Source organism: Terrapene carolina, unplaced genomic scaffold (genome assembly GCF_002925995.2).
Source record: "Terrapene carolina triunguis isolate 2854851 unplaced genomic scaffold, T_m_triunguis-2.0 Scaffold53, whole genome shotgun sequence".
Taxonomy (NCBI): Eukaryota; Metazoa; Chordata; order Testudines; family Emydidae; genus Terrapene; species Terrapene triunguis.
In genome coordinates this window covers 18,298,070-18,321,556 of record NW_020664404.1, presented here as the reverse complement: position 1 = coordinate 18,321,556, position 23,487 = coordinate 18,298,070, and positions in this window count along the sequence as shown.

Below are 23,487 nucleotides of genomic sequence, written 5' to 3'. Positions count from 1 at the left end.
GAAAAAGCTTAAGAATCTAGTTTATCAAAAGCAACACTCTCCAGAAGAGAGTGAGGCCTTAAATCAAAAGATAATAGAAACACGGGCAATGTTTGTAAGACTGGAGAAGGTAGAGAAGGGTACAGGAGAGTGGTGACTAAACATGAAACCTAAAATCTAGGGCTGTCAAGCAATTAAAACAATTGTGATTAATTGTAAGATTAAAAAAATTAATTGTGATTAATTGCAGTTTTAATCATACCGTTAAACAATATTAGAATACCATTTATTTAAATATTTGTGGATGTTTTCTGTATTTTCAAATATAGTCTTGGGCCTGGGTGCTCTGGGCTTCAGCCCTCCTCTAGGCTTTAGCCCCTTTTGGGGTGCAGGGCTTCAGCCCCCCCACTCACCCCACCTCCACCCAGAGCTGTGGGCTGAGGCAAAATTAACACGTTAATTTTGTTTTCAGTTTATTGGAGGCACTAACTGAGATTTAATTACAGCCCTACTAAAAATGTAAAGAGGAGTAGGGGGAAAAAAAGTGGGATAGCTCTAAAAGATTGATGAGGAGCCTGGCAAAGAAACTTTAAAAAAGCCAGAACACTTTTAAGAAAAAGAATGAATGCTCACACAATTCCCCCAGCCAAGAAAGGGAAATCACCATAAACCTGCTTCTGAAGGAGCAAAATCTTCCCTTCCTAATGCACCTGAAGAAACTCCTCAGGTGTATCCGGAATGTGTGATACACTGGATAAAGTGTCAAAGAAAATTTAATGCTTATAAATATTTTCAATAATTTTGTTTTACTAATTCGGACAGAATGACAGACTTCACTATTGACATCACTATTCAAAATTTGCTAGACGATTTTAATGACCATTTGGGGCCCAAAGGTTTTGTACAGCTGTGCTTAAATGCTCCAGGGCTAAGCCACCTTCTCTTTACTCAAAGGAGACATTGGGAAGATTTAAACACTGTAGACTTTTTAAATAACATCATCAACATATTGCAGAATAATGCAGAGATCATGGGCTCTGGGACTCTAAGTCTGGTTGTCACAATTATTAGAAAAAGAGAAGGGGGCGTCGGGGGTGTCAGACCCTTAAAGACTATCACTTATAGTAAAATCTTAAAAAAAGAAACATTTAATCGATTTAAATAACCAGGGTAACAACCTGTGTTTTTCTGGTAGCATTCTGGGACTCTTATCAAATGAAAAACCCACAGATGCCCAACTATTAGAGGGAGCCAAGCATCTCCACCAGGATTTGGGGCTTTTAGACCAAAAAATGGTTAGCTTTACCGATGTGAGCGCTTTGGAAGAACTGTTTAAGAGTGACTATTAAAGTAATGTATCATGAAAGTGGGAATTGGCACTTTTTTACAACTAGTGGGGAATGACACCCAAAAATAGCCTTTATTCTGTTACACAACAAACATTATTAAGGTATCCTAAATATTAAAGACTTTATAGGAACACCATATATGCGCAGCTATTGCCACGCCACGAGAGCCACAAACACCAATGTGCCTGTAGAAACTACTGCCATACATGTATTAGTGCCTTGAAGTATCCGGGGAAAGAACAAGATGTCCTAGCTGTAAGCTATTTTGCGGGTCTGAGGCCCGTTTAGAAAGACACAGAGCTCTGGCAGCAGATGGTAAAGTTGACTGTAAAACTAGAAGTCTTTGTGATAACTGTGAATTCTACAATGTCAAATATCATCAGTGTAAAAACAAGAAGTGTCCCCAGTGTTATCAGACGATGTTAGAAGAAAAAAAGAGCAGGTTGACCCAGAGGCGGATATGAGTACAGGCTTCTTTATTGCGATACTTGTTCCCCTGGACCCAATTGTTCAGTAAGCCCCGAATTAGTTACAGCACATTCTTTTTGTTTGTTAGTACATACACGCCTACATCCGTTACAATACCCCCAAAACCCTTAGTAAATAATAAAAACACCCATTTTGTTAGTAAACCCACCCTATCTATTGTGCACAGCATTACACATATTACACAGGCATTTTAACTTGAAAATATATTTCTTTGCAACAATTTGTTGCCACAAATCTCCCTGGTCAGCAATTCTCAGGGGAGGTAGGAAGGGGCCATAAGCCAGGGCTTGCTTATGTAGCTGGGAAAGGAAGGGAGGAGGAGATAACACTGCTTTACTCAAAAGGTATCCTTTAGATCCCCACATTTCTTATGCAGCTGCAACACTTATCAGGTCTTACAAGCAACAGGGAAGGGCAAAATATGGAAATTTATTTATTAAACAAAGAACTACAGCCTTCTTATGCCTTTGACCAGCAGAATACTGTCCCCTAATGCCATGTCAGCACATTAGCAACTTCCCAGGTCTCTACTTAACCCATACATATCCCAACAGACGACACACAGCATAGATGGCCTCAAGTGCTATATGAGTAATATCTGCTCTCCAAAAGAGTGAAAGGATGTGTGTTATGATTTTGAATGCGTGGAAGATACAGGGATACATATGCCAAATTATGTTTATGCCTTGTATTTAGATAAAGAAACCAGCTGGGAATTTAAAGGTGAAGAATGTGTCAGAGAGTTTGTTTGAATGATTGCAGACGAGCATTTTAAGGGATATACCTTTATTGCTCATAATGCTGAAGGTTACAACAGTTATTTTATCCTTAGATAATTGATTAAAGAAAAAAATGGCTGTCAGGCCTGAAATGCAAGGCGGGAAAATAATGTGTGTCATGGTAGTGGAGGCTTTAGATAAAGGGTAGAGGGTCACTGAGATTTATTTTGTCTAGCACATTAACAACCCTTCTGACACACTGTTTTCAGACTACATTAAAATGCACCTCAGACAGAAACAAGAGGCCTTGGGGTTCCCTCACTAGCATACAGATGAGTTGAGGGGAGGGAAGGGGAAGTATGTTAAACAGAACAGTACCATGAAAGAGAAGGCATGTGTTTTGCATCTAAGCAAGATAAAGGAAAACCCTGCAAAAAGACAAATCTCAAAGCTATTTTTAAATTCCTATGGGGAAAATTTGGTCAGTGAACAAATCTGACTAACACCAGTATAGTGACAGACCCCGGCAAGCTCTTCAAGTATGTCTTTGTGCTTTATTACGACATGTCCTTGTGTGAGTTTATTACTGATGACATGGCCATAATATGTTGGAAATATGCAAAAGAACGCTGCACCCATTCCAGCAACACTAATGCATTTATAGCGGTTTTTACCACCGCGTATGCCAGGCTAGAGCTCTACTGGCTGTTAGATCATTTACAGGAGCGGGGTCTTTGCCACGATACTGATTCTGTGATTTTTGTGAGTAAAGAAGGGTTGTGGAACGTGCCCCTTGGGGATTATTTAGGGGATGTGACCAGCAGAATACTGTCAGATGAACACATTGTGGAGTTTGTGTCTGCAGATGCTAAAACATATGGGTACAAACTAGCCAGGGGTAAGGCCTGTATGAAAGTAAAAGGGGTCACAACATGGGGATTAGTGAGAAAATTAATTTTGAAAGTTTAAAAGATCTCGTCCAGGACCACTGTTTGAACCCTGCAGGAGAGAACCCAAAAGAGATTATAGTACAGCAACCCAGGGATCATGAGAGTGAAAAAGCACTGGTTGATAGAGACAAGACCTATTTAAAAACAAAAAAAAACAAAAAAAAACCCTGCAATTCTTTTACAACAAAAGAACCTGTGAGGCAGCTTTTAAAACCATGTTGTAGGGATATCAGTCGTTATGCAGAGCGACGTTCAGTTTGTTCATCCCTTTTCCTGTTTGCTTTGTGGCCCTTCAAGTTCAGGAAAATCTATTTAAAAAGCAATTGTTATAAAACAGTAATAGGCTGTTATCGTGCATACCTGAAAATACTGTGTGGTGTTATAGCTGTTGGCAGCCATCGTATAAAGAGTTGTTACATAATTTCCGCATATTACATTTTTGGAATGTTTACCTGATACTTTTAATGATGAACGCTTATATCCTAGTAATAAAGGGAATTTGGTAATAATAGATGACCTGATGGAATCTGCTTCTGAAAGCTGTGAAATCGAGAGAGCCTTTACAAAGTATATACACCACAGGAACCTGAATATTATATACATCATGCAAAACATGTTTTGTCAGGGGAAAAAAAGCCAAATGAATTTAAATACAAAATATATGGTTGTCTTTAAAAGCTTCCGAGAAACTGCAAATTATCACACTGGAGTGTCAAATATACGCTGGTAAAACACAATTCTTTTTGGAGGCTTTTTAGGACTCTACCATAAAACTCTACAGATACCTGTTGGTGGATTTAAACTCTTCATCAGAAGCCTACAGGTTAAGAACACACCTTCCGCCCCCCTCCCCCCCCAAAAAACTAACCTTATGTATACATTTTGAAAAAAAGACCATGAGTATTATTTTTTACCAACCCCGCACCATTTTAAAAAAGTATGTCTCCCTCACAAGCATGTCTAGCCATGTTCAGAAAAACCTGGCTCTTTTCAAACTCCTCAATATCAGACCACAGAAAAGGAAAGCTATTTTGTGCTCTTCCTCTGATGACCTGGTAGCAGACATCTCAGAAATAGTGCTTACCCCTTTAAAAGGAAACATCTCAATGTAACCCTGACATCTAAGCGTCCTAAAAAGAAAATGAGGGGTTATAAAAAAAAAAAATCGAGCAATAAAAGACTGTCCCTCAAAATTAAAAAGCTGGTTGTAAAACAAACCAGGGGCTTTATTGGTTCTATGTTAAGCTTTGCACTTCCCCTACTGTCAGGGCTTTTAAGTAACTGATGGAACATGCTCATTCCTAGCCATCAGCTAGAACAAATTAAAGGTGCCTCTAGCGGTGAAGAAAATATCAGACCCACAACAACTCACCAATTTGATTCTGAGATGAAAGACTTTCTTCAAAGATCCAGTTTATCCAACTACGACAAGGCTAAACTTTGACAGGGTCCTGCAAAGATAGCTGGTATTTGCCAAGCAGAGTGAAGTGGAAAAGACTAAAATAAGTCTCTCTCCCTGAGCAAAAGCAAATTTGATCTCCTGAAGACTGGGGTGGGGGGAGAGAAGAGGGGTTCATCAGACTTTCTCACTCAGGAACTATTGAAAAACACTGAAATATTGTTAAATAAACTTAGGCAGGATAAAGAAGTTTCTTCTTGGGGTGATAAAGGAAGCTCTGTGTAATGGAGGGCAGCAGCTGTGGGGTCTCACATACCCTATTTAGTCAGCGCTAAATTAGTCGGTGCTTATTCTCTCGCTAATAAGAGGCATCCTAAAGGGTTTTTTTAAATGTTTTTATGAAAGCCATGGCAGAGTTGAATGTGCCTACATCTGTTGTAGGACATGTTACCAATACAGAGTTTTTAAAATGTCTAAAAACATGTCTAGAGCCTCCCAAGTGGCAAAAAAAGAACAGAGACCGAAAGTAGCATCACTCCTTTTAGAAATGTACCTCTTAAAAAATGGAAGCTTTTTAAAAGTTACAACTGGTTAACAGTATAAATTAAATACTTCAACAAAAAAAAGTGTGCTTTGTTTATTTTTAAACCCACCAGCTTTATTGATGCATATCTTTAAACTCACAACAAGAAAGACCTGTCTGGGCATGTTGAAACATGTCTGGGGAACGTCTGGACATGCCTGACTTTTTCCCTTTTACAAACTACACCACCATATGGTCATTTTTTGGTAAATCATTTGTATACAATTTTAAAATCTGATCAAAAGATAAACCTTTACTACATTCTTTAAAAATATATATACGATATCCACAGGGTACAGCTAGAGGGCCTTGTAGCAGTCTCTGGTGAAACACAATGCTATTAGAGTTACAGTTTAAAAAAGTCATGATAGATTTAGGAAAGAAGTCACTGTGAGTCAAAAATCCATGGGAGTCAAAGAACTAGCCTGGTCCCTGTTTTGGTAAATAGAGGGCAAGCCAGTGTAAAATATGGTGGTGGTTAACAATAAGCCTCAGAGGTCTTCTGGACACTTAGAAAAAGATCAAAAAAAGTGTCCTTTGATAAAACACATGTTAACTGCACAGTTTTTGTAATCACATATAGTCAAACAGAATGCCCGGTCTATGGTTCACATCGAATACGTTATCAGAAACCACATACACTATCATGTTGACTGTAGAGGGCAGTGCCATTGCGAACCAAATCTCTGCTCTCAAGTTTCCAGTTTTATTCAGAGACTAATGACAGGTGTTGTGATATTCCCCAACACACAGTCTGGACTGTTGAACAGTGCTGTCCCCTCAATTCTCCAGTCTGCAGTGCCTTTTACACTGCTTTGGTGTGAGAGCAACCACTCCTGGTCTTCTCATACACAGCATCCAAAATGTAAATCACTCCCAGCTATGCTGTATGAGTATTCTAGCCAGCTATTCATGAATTATATTGCAGAGTGACACCAGCAAATTCTCAGTCCCAGACTTGTCCCCAGAAATGTGTGTCTTGTACTGCCCAGCATCCTTCCCTTGACAATACAAACTAATATAAAGTCTGTCATTTCATTAATAGAAAATGATATGTACAAATCCTGTTATCTCAAATGGAGTTTCCCAAACACACTAGTCTAGGTAAAACAAGTTTATTAACTACAGAAAGATAGATTTTAAATGACTACAGGTAATGAGGCATAAAAGTCAGAATTGGTTACAAGGCAAATAAATGGTAAAAACACAAGCTAATGTCTAACTTAATAAGCTAGATGAATTTAAAGCAAAGATTTCTTTCACCCTATGCTTTAAGTCTTACTGGCTGGATGCCTTTCAGCCAGGACCCCTCCCTCAATGTTAAGTTCCTTGTCCTTCAGGTAGTGTTGAGGCTGTGAGCAGACAGAAAGGGAGGAAGAGTATTTTGTAGGCATCTCTTCCTCTTTCTGAGAAAATCATTTCAACCAACAAAAAGGAATCCCCATAGGTTTTTTTTTATATAATCACCATCCTTCAACTTTCCTGGGGCGCAAATTCAGTTTAACAAATCACCTTCTTAAAACAAAATAAAACATGTTTATTCTGGTCCATCTTTATTTCAGTAGTGATGGTACCGATATGCTGCTTACTCATGGGGACATAATGTGGTTTGTCATACGTGATAGTAAGAAATTCATTGTTGCTGCCATGGATGGGAACACAGCGCAACAGTGGCATGTAGTAGTCCTCCCACTAACTGATGTTCCACTATATTGGTGTACACGTATAAACAGATAACTGCCCCATAACGTCTATCTTACATTTCTGATTTGGGGTCATTCCCAATATTGTTGCCAATTCTCCCCATGTACAAAAAGAGTATTTTTCATAATTTGTTTTCATTTTTAACCAAACATTCTGGTCACAGCATCATAAATTACACTGACCTCTGGTTTCTTTGGGTCACTGCTAATGTTGTCTACTAAATGCTGAATGCTTGAATAATAGCCGACTTCTACGTGATGGTACTGGCTTTCTTTTTTTTGATGATATCACGAATGGTATATCATGAGAGAGCATGTTCCATGAGTGACAATAATGAATTTCTGACAAAGCAAAATCCCAATAACCAATCAAATTTAAAGGCTTTGCCAGTTGCATTGTAAAGTTTAAACCATTATTTTGAGGAAAAGCCCCCACAGATGCATTGCTACATATGGTAATATAATAACTGAAGGGGGCTTTTTTCCCACTTCAATCCAGCTATTAAATTTTTCACGCTACTCTCTTCATTTCACCAGAAAATACTTGTTTCTCCCCCATCTTTCCTTCACTAGAATCTTTTCTATTCTGCAAACATGGTCCTGATTAGGGTTTACTTTTTGTAATTCTTCAGAGTAAAAAGACCCAATGGCTTCCTTTTCAGCATAATCTTTTAATGTGTACTCAGGTCACTGCCCTAGTGATAAAACCCCAGACAAGATAAATATTTCATTGGTAAAGGTTTGCTGATCTCTCTTTTAAAAAGCTTCTTTCAATTTAGATACTCTTACATGATCTCCTTTCTTCAAAAGCACTCACAGCATCTTTATTTTAAAATGATCCTCATAGACAGTTTTCCACATGCTCAGCAAGTTAGCATGGGTAACATCATTTGGTCGTCCTCTCATAGTTCTCTGATAACTTCTGTTGTAACTGTCTATGAAGGCCAGCAGCATGGTGATGTACCAAAAAGTGGTAAAATACCTCACATCTTCGATTTTAAAGTTCTGTTGAATCTCTCCACCATCCTTGCCTTGATTTCGTTATTGGTAACAAAATGGTGTACACCTAGTTGTTTAACAAAGTCTTTAAAGCTTTATTTAAAAACTCTTTTCCTAAACCTGTCAGTAATTTTTGAGGCACAGGGCCTTGTCTAAAAATAGCTTTGAATGCCTGTGCTACCTCTTCCCCAGTCTTATTCTTTAGAGATGCTGCCCAGATGTATTTAGACAAAATGTAAATATATTTTACATTAAAATATATTTATGATCATCATTGTGGTTAGAGTTGGGGGCCATGTCGATCTGCCCACCATTGTGTCCCCACATCAGACATGGCCATTGTATTTATTTTAAATTTAATTCTTGCCGGCTTCCACAAAGTGTAATCATCTTATCTGTAAACCAAGCTGCAACATGCTTTCTGCTCAGAGTTTAATGATGGTTTTTAGCAGCCTGAAATAAAGGTTTTACACCCCCAAAACTCCCAACCTCCCCAGGAGAGTAACAAATTTTCTTTAGTAATCCTGCCATTTCTGACCTTTCTTACTTGAAAACACAAAAAAACAGAAGCTTGAATGTTTTGTTTGTTTTTATTTAATACAGAAGTAAGGCATCATATTTTAAATTAATTCTATACACATCTTTGTATTTTACATTTGTTTTGGACTATAGACCATGTACATCTTAATCAATATTCAGTGTTAGGGTTATTGGGGTTTTTTTGTTTTTTTTACCCTTTAGGAAGAGGTTGTGTCAGGTAAAATGTTTTATAATCTATTTTACAAACCCTCCTACACACCAACTGGCCAATTTTTGCTGACACCTCATTTCCAATGCCTGTCAGCAGCGACATCAGGTCTGGTGACTCTTCTACCTCACTTATCATTTTCACGACTTTGGTTACAGTATCACTGGTCAAGTTAAGCCCTTTCAGTTTGTAGCCTTTGGACATAATTATATTTTGGATACATGCCACATTCAGTTTAGACTAAATAAATCTAATCTGATTAAATATTTCTGCGGGTCCCCAAAACATACAATTGGGGAAGGCTTTGACTGGGTGTGTCCATCACTCAGGCTTCACAGTTATCAAAAACCTATCCTTTCAAACAGTAGTAAATTGTTTTTACTACAACATCCCTAATAACAGCAGTCGTATCAGCTTTACAGCTCTGCTGGTCAACCTCCTTATATAAACTTTTTAAAAAATTTTTGCTTCATGCGAAAGCAGTATGTGCATATCATGTTTATCCTTACCGAAGGCCACTTCTCTTTATCTTTTTCATCCTCTGAAGATGTCTGTCAAAAGCAAAGAAAAAAATAGCTTTTAAATTCTTTGTTGCAGTAATTTAAAAAATAAAAAGGGCAAAAAATTCACTCATGCTACCTCAATCATACCCTCGTTCGCTTCTGAATCACCACAGCCAGCACCCATAGCAGTCAGGCTGCTGGCAACTGTTTATCTATCCATATCAGCTGTTTCTGCTCCCTGTTATTAAAAACAAACATATAGATGTGTTTAATCCCTTATAATTTTAAGCTTTTTTCTTTCAGGATGCTCTAAGCTGTTTTCTCTCATCATGTGCTTCTGGCTCAGATTGCTTTGCATCTGACAGCCACTTGCTACACACCTGGACTGTGATCCTGTACGGTCCTGGCTTATCTGCCAAAAAAAAAACATTTTAAGCACATAGTTGTAATAATTTTTCACATCTGTAAAAACTTTCAGCTGCTTTTACTGTAACAATGTTGCCATGTGCCCATTAATCATTGGTTATTGCCTGGCTCTTGGCCTCACTATCATCAGATGATCCCTCAGCTGCCATGTCCACATATATAGCCTCTTCTTCCACCCCCACTTATTAAAATATATATATATATATTTAACCTCATAATTTTTCAACAATTCTTATAAAGTAATACAGGCCATCTTACCTCAGCCCTTGAGTCTGCCTCCTCTATAACTGGCAACAAATTTCTCCTTACCCTGTCCTTTACATCTTTTTCCTCATTTACAACCGGCGACAACCTCAGTCTCTTCCTGGTTCTTCAGTTCAATTTCAGATTGGGGTTCGGTATTGGTGATGCCTCCTTAGCGAAATAAGTGTAAATAGGTGGTATCTCTTCTGAACACATGCAGGCGCACCCAAAGGCAATTTGGGCTTCTTGGTGTCTGGTAAAAAGACATGCTCACAATCTATAGGTTCCCAATTTGAAACCCCACTTACCAAAAAAAAAAAAAAAAAGCATGGTTTAATGCACGCTGATCAAACGATCATTAGCTAGTATTTTTCAAATAATCCATTTCATGAAAGCCCATTTCTAATTGGCTCAACAAAAGAGTGGAATTTTTTTGAATGGACCAACGGTTGATAGTTGTGCTATGATTGGTTGAGGAAAATGCATTCTATGTTGTAGCTATAGAACAGCTTTTGATTGGCCCAGCCAGGAGGCATGGTTTGCCCCCAAGGCTCATTGTCGGTATTTCCCTAGAGATAGCCGCTGTGTTAAGCTGCTCTTCTGTCCTCTCCGTGCCATGTGCTCAGTAACACAGGTTTTCTTGCTACTTTAAAAAAAACCTCTCTCTTTTTCCACAACAGTCTTTTGCATTTCTCATCTGTTCTTGCTCACTTTTTTATTTGCTCTATTCTTTATTTTTCAGACAATTTCAAAATACCCATTTTCTAAAAAAAACCTTTCTTCCCCCCCTCAAAAGCACTTTTAAAACCCCTTCTGGTCATAATCTACTTTATTTTCTAAATTATCTAAAAATACCTATAAACCTATTTTTCTCTAGAAAAATATTTTTCTTCTAACATTCATGTTAAAAAAAAAACCCACACACAATCACCCCTAACAGTCTCCATTCAAAAAATGAAAAAAAAAAAATTCAGAAGAGTGGCCGTGCCAAAAACATACATGTCCAGTTATGAGACCGGAGAACAGGACACGTATCAAAAAGGGGCTTGAAAACCTTTCAAAGTTATATGGTGATGAATACAATAGAGTGGCTAATGTAGTATAATAGCAGGGTAGCCACATTAGCTTGGGTAGGGACAGCTGAGGCATAACTAAACCATACCAAGAACAAGCCTTCCTGAAACCAGCAGGTATATACTCAGCACTGCTCAACCAAGCCTCTGCGGCCGCTACCCATTCTTCCCTGGCTACCCAGCTATTTATACTCACTCTAGCTTGATGAGAAGTAGAATGAATATGTGTACACGAGCAGGGGAATCTCTACACTACAAGGTAGGGGCATGAAACACACACACTGAATGATTCAGGTGAAACAGGATTCTTTGTTCAATCAAATGTATGTTAACGCAAGAGCTTGATATCTTTGTCCTTCTCCTCACTTCTCTTTGCAACTCATTCCCTGGTGTTCTCAATTATGTACTGCATATTTATTCACTCCTATTCTATTTGCTACTATATTAGATTCAACTACCTTGACCTCATCAACATACATTACCATATGATCTTCAATAGCATAATCACAACACTGAGAAATGTGGTATTCCATTCAGTTGCCATAATAGAAAGAAACCACGCTAATTTTGATATTGCTTCTTGAATAAGTTAAGAAGATGGATTTCTGCTACACCCCCTCCTATAGCCTTAGCTGCATATAAGTAACATGTTGTGACTGCCATTGTGTTGCATAATCAATTCATACAAATGCAAATAAAGATGGGACATTAGAATAATGTCCTACCAAGGACACCGCATATCAGAAAAAATAGCAATTTAATTGAAAGAGTAGAAGGGAAGGGGGAGGAGCACAGAAAGGGGGAAACAGAATAAGAAAAAAAAAATCAGAGGTTTATTACCTGAATTGATTGTCACAGTAATACTTCAAAGAAACTAGAAATAAAACTCTACTCTTATTGTATTATTGCTTGACGTACCTTGACTCTAAATTATTTCCCCTACCCTCCAATCAAAGGAACTTTGTCTTTTGGGCCCTGCTCCTAAAGTCCTTACTCATGCAAAACTCCCATTGAAATATTGCTTGAGTAGGGACTGGAAGACTTATTGATCTCTTTGTTCCCCCCGCCCCTCAGACAAAAGAGGGGGGGGGGATTGCAATGTCATATAACAGGTCACGCATCAGAAAATTCTTTCTTCCATTTTATAATAGAGGAAGCAAAGCACAGACAGGAGTCAATTATACCTAATTTATATGATGTTGTGCCTGCATGTAAACTTTGATATTAACTGGGAATAGACTATTTGAACTCTCTAGTCATTTATCCATGTTATTGTTTTTACTTGCAATTCTTAATAGGCGGCAAATGGCAGACACCACCAATTTGGTTACTTAATGTATCCTACATACACATACATCATTATGTCTATTTTAAAATGAGATATATTTGGAGCTATCAAGTGTTGCCATTACCATAGAAACAGGGATAAACAATGACACCACCAGCGCATTAAAAATGACCACCTTGAAATGTTTAAATTTGTTTATTAGTTTAATGACTATTATTTCAAGACATGAAATTTGATTTCTCTGTGACCTCAGAGCATCACAACAAATAAGCTAAACTGTAAAGCAAAATGTAATAATACATTTGTATAGGTATCTTTGAAATGGAGATATCCTATCTCCTAGAACTGGAAGGGACCTTGAAAGGTCATCGAGTCCAGCCCCCTGCCTTCACTAGCAGGACCAAGTACTGATTTTGCCCCAGATCCCTAAGTGGCCCCCTCAAGGATTGAACTCACAACCCTGGGTTTAGCACTGGTGACATTTCTAGTCAACATCATCATCATCTTGTTCATCATTATGATCTCTTTTGAGAGTGCATGAGTTACCACAGTTTTCATTCCCATGACACACACACAGTTCTGTGCAGGGAAGATTTTTCTGATTAGACAGTTGATTGTACATTGACCCCCTACTGGTATAGGCACAAGTGAGGTTTGTAGAAGCTGAGATGCCAGTGGGCTCTTGAAGAATACAGGAAGTAATTCATCATCTACCTTTTTCCACCCATGTTGCAATGATGATCCATACCATAGGTTTACCTATGTGTGAAGACAACCAAATCTTCATCTATCAAGATGCTCTTTTGACAAGCTCATCAAAATTGTCCTCACATGGTGGGAATTTGGCCAGTGACTTTTCCTTTTTGATGGCTAGATTGAGTCATAAGCAATTCAGGTCTCTGTGGTGCTCCGTTTCTTTCTCATTCTGGTCATACAGCACAACTACCAACTTCCTTGCTGCAGAAATTGCAGCTTGTCTGTCATTCTTCCCTACTTTGGGAAGATTTCTGAAGCAGTAAGCTCTTTGTTGTGATACTATTAAACATGGATTTCCTTCCCCACCCCCCAATACCAAATAGGGATGACAGAGTTTCAGCCTGTTAATGTGTGTACAGCAGGAAGTATGTTGAAGTTAGGAGTGAGTGCATCACAAATTGCACGCACAGCTGTGAAGCAACACTTGTCAGTTGTGTTGGTAACGGTGCCTGTTTCAAGCCGCATGTTATCCGTGTGCTATATTTTTGGAAAGTAATGAACAGCAAGTACAAAAACATCTGTATCAAGCAACCTAATTACTATGGTTTCTTTGACACCAAAAGCCATATTGGCACAGACAGCATGTAGAAGCATCCTTGTGTTTGTTTCTAATACTGTACAAATGTTGGGTTTCAACACCTCTATTGGTGATGCATTTTGCTACTTCACAATTGGAAAAGCCTCCAGCAAGAAGGAGTGTTTGTGTTGGGTGTGCTCCTACATTCTCAGGTGCATTTTGAACCACATTCACAGAAGAATTTTACAAGTGACTGCTTAGTGGATGTCACGTTCAGAAACTTTTTCCATGGAGGCACAGGGTATCTAATATTTCGTGAATCCAACCTTAGATCCCGTTCAGTTTTGTCTTTCTGCAGTTTTCAGAGAGTTACTGTTGTCAAAGGCTTTGATTAAAGAATTAGCTTTGTCAAATCCTTTTAGGGCCTGCCTCAAATACTCAGTAGCCAATTGATCAAATGTGTGGAATTCATCTTCAGCCATCATTTGCATGACAGCCATGACATCTCTGATATACACTAGTTTTTTTGCTGCATGCTCTTAGGCCATGGATTCTTTCGGATTGAGCTTCCAGGTGTTACCCTAGCACAGCATTTCTCAAATGCGGCCACCAGGAGCTTTTCTTGCCACCGCAGCCTTCTGGACAGTGATGGGGGAAGGGGGCAAAGCAATGGTCCCTCCCTCAGGGCCACCAGAAGGGGACCCTGCTCCCCTCTGGAGACACAAATGCTGGAGAAGCAGGCAGCTAGTGAGTTCCACACCTTCCTGGGAATAGTGGGGTCAGACTCCAGCCCTGGGGAGGGGGGGATAGCAGGCTCTGGCCACAGGGCTCCAACTCCTGGCTGTGGGGCTCCAACCCCCCATTGTCCCTGGTCCCTGCTGCCTCCACCAGTCCGTCATGCATCCCCTCCCCCCATCACGCACTTCCCCCCCACCCCACCGACCTCCCCATCCAAGGCTTAATTTGTCCTCGGGCTTGCCAGGACTGAGTAGTCTGCTGCTGTGAAAAGTGATATTTGGATGTTTGTTAATATCACTTTTCACAGCAGCAGACTTACTAACTAGCAAGTCTTAAAAATAAAATAAAAAGCACAACCAAAGAAAGCAAAAGAAACAACAAAAAAGACAAGAACCTGCAAGAGCACCTTATTTGTGTTTCTATTCTGGTTAGGTCCAGTAAAAAATAGAGACAACTGTATATTATTTTTATTATTGAGTCTGCAAAAAGATGCAATAAATTACAGTGATTTGGACATGTGTATGTGCATATTTATCTGTTTTTCCTAAAGTTAATTAAGTATTATAGAAAAAAGTGTCAGTGGGGCCACCAGCAAGATTTAGTAGCTGCACTTTGAGGCCACCAAAAATTTTGTTGTGAGAACACTTGCGCTAGCATCAGTTTTGTCTGTTCTTCTCATTGTTCCATTAGCACTGAAGAGGGACATAGTCACCCAATAGGCACAGGTCCTAAAAACAATTGCCACTGAAACGTTATCTCTGCATATAGCTAAGGACAGGGCTTTGCGGGAAAGTGTTTCCAGACGGATAGTTGTTGTGATTGTTCCTCCCTTACCAGACTTCAATGTGGTCTTTTTAGCCATGTCAGAAAAGGTTTTGATGACAGATTTCTTGACTGGGCTGAAGAAGCTACGTGTCCCATCAGAATTAAGTGCACCTTTCAAATCTCTCCATTTGTTCTTCACCACCATCTGCTATTTTCAGTAGAGACTCATGAGCATGTAATGTTACATACAATCCAGTAGATATGTACTTCTGGAGGTCAAATGGATTTGTCATATTGTTGATGACATAATTGGCAAGAGCCTTGTTCTTCATCCCTCTTTAATGTAGAGGCAAGGAGTTGTTTGAGGACTGTCTGCACTACTACTTGTTAGGCCTCTTCTCTCCCTCATAGCTTTTGCATATTCGTAATATGAAGCTGTGTATTGTCATCACTAACCCTGACCTGTGCATAAGTGTCACTGAATTAAAAAACTAGTTTCTAGAATATTTCAAAGGCTAGTACTGCATTCATAGACATATTAAAACCTTCTACCAAGCAGACTGGATGCTACAAAAGCTTACAAATGGAGAAGCATTATATTAGGAATTCACATACACTTATATCTACCCAGTACAAACTATGGGCACGCAATCTACTGCTACTGGTGCACAACCTTCAGTGAGAGACTGATCTGGCCAGCAAATTTCAACTGAAAATATAGAAAACTATTATAATCACTTGTGAGATACTCTGACAATTAAGAATATGCAATATGAAAATATTTCATGTTAGGAAATTTCAAAATGTTGATATTCACCATTTTTGCCATATGCTAAACAGTTTCATCATTTCTGAGGGGGTGGAGAAGAGTGTGCTTGTCTATGCAAAATCAATATAAATCTTTGAATATATTGGCATTTGGTAGCTTTTATCAATAAACACCACATTAGCATGTTGACATTAAACTTAGGGAGTAAAAACTGTAGTTAGTCATGTTTCAGTGTTTCTGGAACTATGCAAATAATAATAATAATAATAAAAAAATAAAGACACTCCTGTTGGGTACATTGTTTCACCTGACCTATAGTCTTATGGCATCATACCTCATCTAAACATACATAAATAAGCTTTCAAATGAGGTGTGTGTATGTATATAAAGGGTGGGTACATTAAACTCCAGAATATTGATCTTTTTGAAAAACTGCTGCATGCCTATAGGTTTCTACTGCCTTCAGGAAACAAAAGAGGGGCTCTTCTGTCCCTACCAAAAATAAAACAGGACATCCAAGCATGGATACAATAGTACATAAAGAGTGTCTTCAGTTACAAAAGTTATGAGTAAGGCTGCGATTTTGTCATGGAGGTCGTGGAAGTCCCAGAATCCATGACTTCCAAAGACCTCAGTGACTTCAGCCCCGGCAGCTGGGAGCTACAGGGTCCCACTGCTTCCTGCAGTGACAGGGAGCTGTGAGGTACCCCCACCACTTGAGGCAGCAGGCCCCCAAGCTCCCCAGCCACCAACACGGCAGGGGGACCTTGGCAACTCCCCAGCCGCTGCGGGAAGGGGGACAGAAGGACTCCCAGCAGCTCCCCAGCCACCGCTGCCAGGGGGACTCCCACACCTCCCGAGCCACCATGGGGCTCAGGGGGATCCTGGAGCTCTGAGCCCACACGTGTGGTGGGGCCCCAGAGCGCCCAGCCACCCCGCAGCTGCCCAGTCCCTTCCCATTTTATCATGATATTTGTAGTAAAAGTCAGGGACAGGTCATGGGCTTCTGTGAATTTTTCTTTATTGCCCAGGACCTGTCCCTGACTTTTACTACAAATATCAATGACAAAATCTTAGCCATAGTTATGAGTAAAAAGAATATAGATTTTCCCAAGAAAATCCATTGTCTTCTTTACTCTATTTCAATATAAAAAATCAGTTAATTCATTGAACAAAAATGGAATTGAAAAACAATGAATTCTGAAGAACTCTGAGCTCCATTCAAACTGCAGATACACCAGTGTAAATCTAGAGTTATTCGATCATGCAGTTTTACACTGGTGTAAGTGAGATCGGAGCCTAGCCCACCCATGATTAAAGTTCTAAGTTCATTTCCTTATTCATACCAAGGTCAAAGCGCCCTTAATGTGTCATGCAAACCTGAGTCAATTTAATACACTGTTTGTTTCTTCTGTAGAAAAATGGGAAAAAGGAAGGAGAGGAACAGAAATATCTAATATTTTAATGATAATTTATAAATCAGGTACCTAAGTTATTTTTTGTGTGATGTTAGTACTTAGTTTCATGTAAAAACCAGTGAAGTCTTGAGGGTTTCCTAAGACCCTAGAACATTCTCCAGAAGTTGTGAGCCTCATTACATTTGCGTTTCACGAAATATGCTTTCACCATAACTTGAAATCTATGGGGGAGACCCTCACCACCATTCAGGTCCCTTTAACACCAGGTAAAAGGGCTGGAGTACCGTAACGGATTCTAAAAGTCCTAGATCCTGCAGAGGAGAATCCCCCATGATATAGGCACTGTGTAAGACTGTTACAAGGACCCCCTTGTAAGCCCTTGCCTAGGGAATCGGAGAGAACAGAGCTGGACACAGGACACAGTCTTGCAGAGATCCCATGCAGTGCTGCCAACTCTAGAGTAGCCTGGGGAGGCTGCCTTAACTTTGGGTATGTCTTCACTACCCGCCGTATCGGCGGGTAGCAATCGATTTATCCGGGATCGATATATCACGTCTCGTTAAGATGCGATATATCGATCCCCGAACGCGCTCACCGTCGACTCCGGAACTCCACCAGAGCGAGCAGCGGTAGCGCAGTCGACAGGGGAGCCGCGGCCGTCGATCCCGCGCTGTGTGGACCCCAGGTAATTCGATCTAAGATATTTCGACTTCAGCTACGCTATTCGCTAGCTGAAGTTGCGTATCTTAGATCGATTCCCCCCCCCCCGCAGTGTAGACCAGCCCTTTGACAAGCTCCTAGAGTAATATTTTAGCATTAAGCTTTTAAAGTCTTAAATTTGTCCCACTTGTTTAGAATATTTCCTTCCTTTTATTCCTCTAATACTTATTCTCCATTACCTTTAAAGGTCTGCATGTGAGGGTTATTCAAAATTGTTAATACATGATTGAGCATATAAATAGAGTGAATCAACTAGTCCTCACATACAGTAGAACCGCAGAGTTATGAACACCAGAGTTACGCACTGCCCAGTCAACCATACACCTCATTTGGAACCAGAAATATGCAATCAGGCAGCAGTAGAGAAACAAAAAGCAAATATAGTACAGTATTACATTAAACAAACTACTAAAAAAATAAAGGGAAAGTTTAAAAAAATATTTGACAGGTAAGGAAACTGTTTCTGTGCTTGTTTCATTTAAATCAAGATGGTTAAAAGCAGAATTTTTCTTCTGTGTAGCAAAGTTTCAAGGCTGTATTAAGTTAATGTTCAGCTGTAAACTTTCAGAGTTATGAACAAACTCCATTCCTGAAGTGTTTGTAACTCTGAGAGTCTGCTGCATAGCTGGGTCAAGAGGCTGTGTTGGAATAAATTAAATAAAACACAAGGTGTCATAAAAAAAAATGAATAACTTGATTAGACAGAGGTTGGGGCAGGGTACATGTATTATCAAACAAGCTAAAGACACATGCCTAACTTCAACCTGATCTCTGTATTTATACGTTTTAGCCACTTCCACCCTACTTATGTCTCAACTGTTTTAGGCCATTGAAATAGTATCACTCATGCTTCAGGCTAAGCTTATGTGTAAGTCTTTGCATAATCAGGCTCAGACTGTAAAAGGCAGCATGTCTTGTATACATCTGTATATCACTGAGTAGAGTGGGAACCTGCTACTGACTGGACTCTGAAAGTCTACACTATTGTGGTCACCAGTTTGACAAAATTATGATAAATCTTGTACATAATATGCCTTGTGAGGTATCATTTGAAAATTCATAATCTGCTGAATACTATTGTCCTGTTGAAATATGTGTAGCAACACTGTGCATGAAGTTAAGATTCTACAATATGTTTGTTACTGAAATATGTTGTAATTCTGGGAAACGCAGACAGACTAGCTCTTCAGAGACAACAAAGGGGTAGCCATCACCCAGTAAGGTGCTAAGAGACTATTGTCTGCTTAACTGGCCATTCACCAGCAGGGTAGTTGTAATAAAAAAATTTACAATTTATCCGAAGGATAGTTGACAGCTTATGTATGCCATGGAACTGCCTGATCCCATGACCCAGCAAAGACTTTTCCAATACAAAGGGGTAGAATATAAAAAGGAGAGACGGTGATCTACTCATCACCTCTCCTCCCCCATCCATCTACACAGCAGCAAGATTGCTCGGAAGATAATAGAAGCAACATTGGACTGGTGGGAGTGGTCCTTTCTCTAATGCTTTCCAGTTAGTTGGGATTAATGAAAGTTTTTGGGTGAGACACATTTTTGCTTTCTAATCATATTTAGCTTGGTACAGTTTAGGAAATAGCTTGCGTATTTATCTTTTATTTCTTTTGAAATCAATTCTGTTTTTATGCCTTCATCACTTAAAATCTATCATTCTCTAGTTAATGAACTTGTTTACTTTTTATCTAAACCAGTGTGTTTGATTGAAGTGTTTGGGAAATTTCACTCCAGACCAGGGCCGGCTCCAAGTTTTTTGCCACTCGAAGCAAAAAATTTTTACCGCGCCCCCCCCTCCCCCCCCCGGCCCCACCCCAACTCCGCCCCTTCCCCACTCCATTCCAACCCCTTCCCCAAATCCCCTGCCCCGCCTCCTCCCCCGGGCATGCCGCATTTCCCCTCCTATCCCTCCCTCCCAGGCTTGCCGCAAAACAGCTGATTTGCGCAGCAAGCCTGGGAGGGAGGGAGGAGAAGCTGAGTGGCAGCGGCACGCTCAGGGGAGCAGGCGGAGGGGAGGGGAGGTGAGCTGTGGCGGTGGGGGGCAGTTCCTCTGCCCCTCCCCAGGGTTACTTCCTGCAGCCCTCCCCGCGCCTCCCACCGCCGCAGCTCACCTCTGCTCAGGGCCGGCTCCCGGCTTTTTGCGCCCCAAGCAAAAACAAAACAAAAACAAAAAAAAGGGAGCCGGAGTGCCGCCCCTTGGAAAGTGCCACTCCAAGCCTATAGCCGGCCCTGCTCCAGACAAAACAGCTGGCACATACTCATTATCCTTTGATGGAATGATGAACGACTTAGTGAGCTTTTATGGTCCAGTAGTGTGCTAGACAGTACAAGATGCATATTTCTGGGCTGCAAGGCTGGGACTGGAGAATTTTCAGGTGTTGCCCTGGGTGTAGTTCATGGGTGGCAGGGAGAGCATTCGTGTTAATTCAGCTGGGTACGACTTTGCATGCTAGTGTCTGTGAGCGAACAGAGCCTGTAAAGGTCTGCTGTCCACTGGCAAAGCATTGTAAAAAGCATCCTGTACTGGAGAATTAAGGAGGCACAACAGTTCAACAGTCCAGATTGTACCCTGGGGCATGTCACAGACCCCTTGATGCAACTGCAACATAAATAAATAATAGTACTCTTTGCTATGCCATTTCCTGTCTTTGTTTCCCTTCTAATATATGAAAACAATCAATATTTCCATCTACAATAAAAGTGAAATATTGATTTTATTACAGCAGAAGAAACCAGTGAGCTTTCACTAGAGGAACCTTTATTTTGTATCAGTTACTCCCATTCAGATTTTCTCCACTGACTATACCTCAAGCGGGGGTGAGGGGGGAGACCTTTGGAAGAAAAAACAACCTTTCCTTGAGGAGTGCTACCTAGATATAAAAGGTGGGGATGGGGGAATACACTAGGGTATGATGGTCACAGGGAAATGTCAGATTGACTCACGGGCACACAGAATATTTGAAAGAGGTTTCCTGTGCTGCTGTGTATGTCAACATTCGGGCTCATGAACTGTCAGTCAGCTTAATTGGCAACTAACTGCAGCATCACTACAGGCATATTTACAAGTGCAAATTTTGCATGCAATGTTTGTTAGCGCCCCAAAGCCCTCTGCATCTAAAAGATATTATGCATGAATTAGAAAACGATGCTGGAAGGTGTTAGAAGCTCGTCTGTAGCTATCTGACCCATCGGCATGCCCCAGCACAGGGTTTATACCACTAGTTTTGCTAGAGGATGATAAAGACCCTGGATGCAGTACTAGCTGCTCTAACATCCCAAGTGAAAGCTGTCATTCTGACAAACATTCTATTATTTGCTTTCTGGCTCTGCATGGCTTAATTTATAAAATAAATAGCATCTGATGTGCTTGAAGATTTCTTCTGTCCACTTGCTAATGCTCTGGATGAGGCTGAAAATAACAAGCAGCCTCAAAAACATGGAGGTCAGAGACATTTGAGATCTTCTGGTAAGCTTAACAGAGAGACTGCTTTGGATGGTAACCTCATTATGCACTTTTCCAGTGAAAAGTCAGGAAAATCAAGAACAAATCTGAGGAGCTGACCTTTTCAGAATGCAAAAAATACTGTTGAGATACAAGGTGCATAAGGTAATGTCTTTCATTGGACCAACTTCTTTAGGTGATCAAGGCAAGCTTGTCTGTCTCACCAACAGTAGTTAATAAAATATTACCTCACCAACCTGGTCTCTTTTATCCTGGGACTGACACAGCTACAATAATGCTGCATACAACAATACCATTGTCAGGACTGCTAGTGATTGATTTGTGCAGAACTACAAGTAAAGCTTTGATTGTTTGGACATCTTACTAGTTTTAATAACACTATCACAAATGGCACAGAAATTGCTGCCCCTGTGATTAAAGCCTGATTTGCTGCTGCATGGCACATTTTACACAGGTAGAAATAGCTGCATGATATGCACAGGAGTGGAGAACCAGTCCCTGCAAATGTTCACTCAGCTATTCACTGTGGGTGTCTAGAAGCCCTACTAGCCTGTGAGGGGCAGACATTTAAAAAGTAATGCACGCAGTTTAAATTAACAAAACAGGGTAGGTTCTATATGTATGAACATGAATTAGGATGCATCTTCCAAATAAACTGTATCCCAAAATAATCTACAAAATTAAACAGATAAATAATTGCAAAGTGGAAAATATGGCTTTCAACTCAGAATTAAAACAAATTGGAAAATCATACATAGGATTTACATAACATTTTCAGTCATTTGCTAATCAACCCTCAACTGTCTCCCTCTGAGGTAGGTATTATCAGATGAGGAAACTGAGGCAAAGAGGGTAAGTAACTTTTGCAAGGCTTCAAAGGGTATCTGTATCAGAACGTTGGAATTTCTAGTTTTCATCCCTGTGCTCCACCCACTAACGAACACTGTCCCTTTGGATGAAGTAGGGAGATAGCCTTCTCCTTTGCAGTCTTCTGGTCACATACCTGGATCAGTGGATACTAGACAAGCAGAGGAAACAATATTAAGAGATGAAAAAGATGGATCTGATTCTGTTACCTTGCACCTTGTGTAGTGACTTAAGCCTGAGCAACATGCTCCTAAATTAATTACAGCATCTTTCAGACACTTTCCACAGCTGTAAATGACGACATGAGGTCCAATGCTGTATGCAGTGTAGGTTCCAGGATATTAGATGGACAAGGTGGATGAGGTAATAGCTTTTATTGGACCATGAAGTACAAGGCAGGGGAGAATTAGACTCCCACATCTGTGAAGGAGCCTGGAACACGTTCACAGAGAGCTTTTTTAAAGCCTTATAGCAGGGGTCGGCAACGTTTGGCACGCAGCTTGCCAGGATAAGCACACTGGCGGGCCGGGCCACTTTATTTACCTGCTGACGCGGCAGGATCGGCCGATCACGGCCCCCACTCGCCACGGTTCGCTGTCCCGGGCCAATGGGGGCGGCGAGAGGCGGCGCGGGCGAGGGATGTGCTGGCCTCGGCTTCCCGCCGCCCCCATTGGCCCGGGACGGCGAACCACGGCCAGTGGGGGCCGCGATCGGCCGAACCTGCCGCGTTAGCAGGTAAATAAACTGGCTCGGCCCGCCAGTGTGCTTACCCTGGCGAGCCGCGTGCCGAACGTTGCAGACCCCTGCCTTATAGCATCTGGCATATTAAAGGGGATTCCATGAGAATACGGAATGAAGAGCAATCAAAGCCAAATGCTCAGGATCATTTTAAATGACATTTTATATGCATCATTAAACAAAAAGATCAGATGTATTATCTGGATATAGAAGATGCACTTATATTAACATTACTAAGAATTTTATTGAAGGCTAAAGTACTTTCCATAT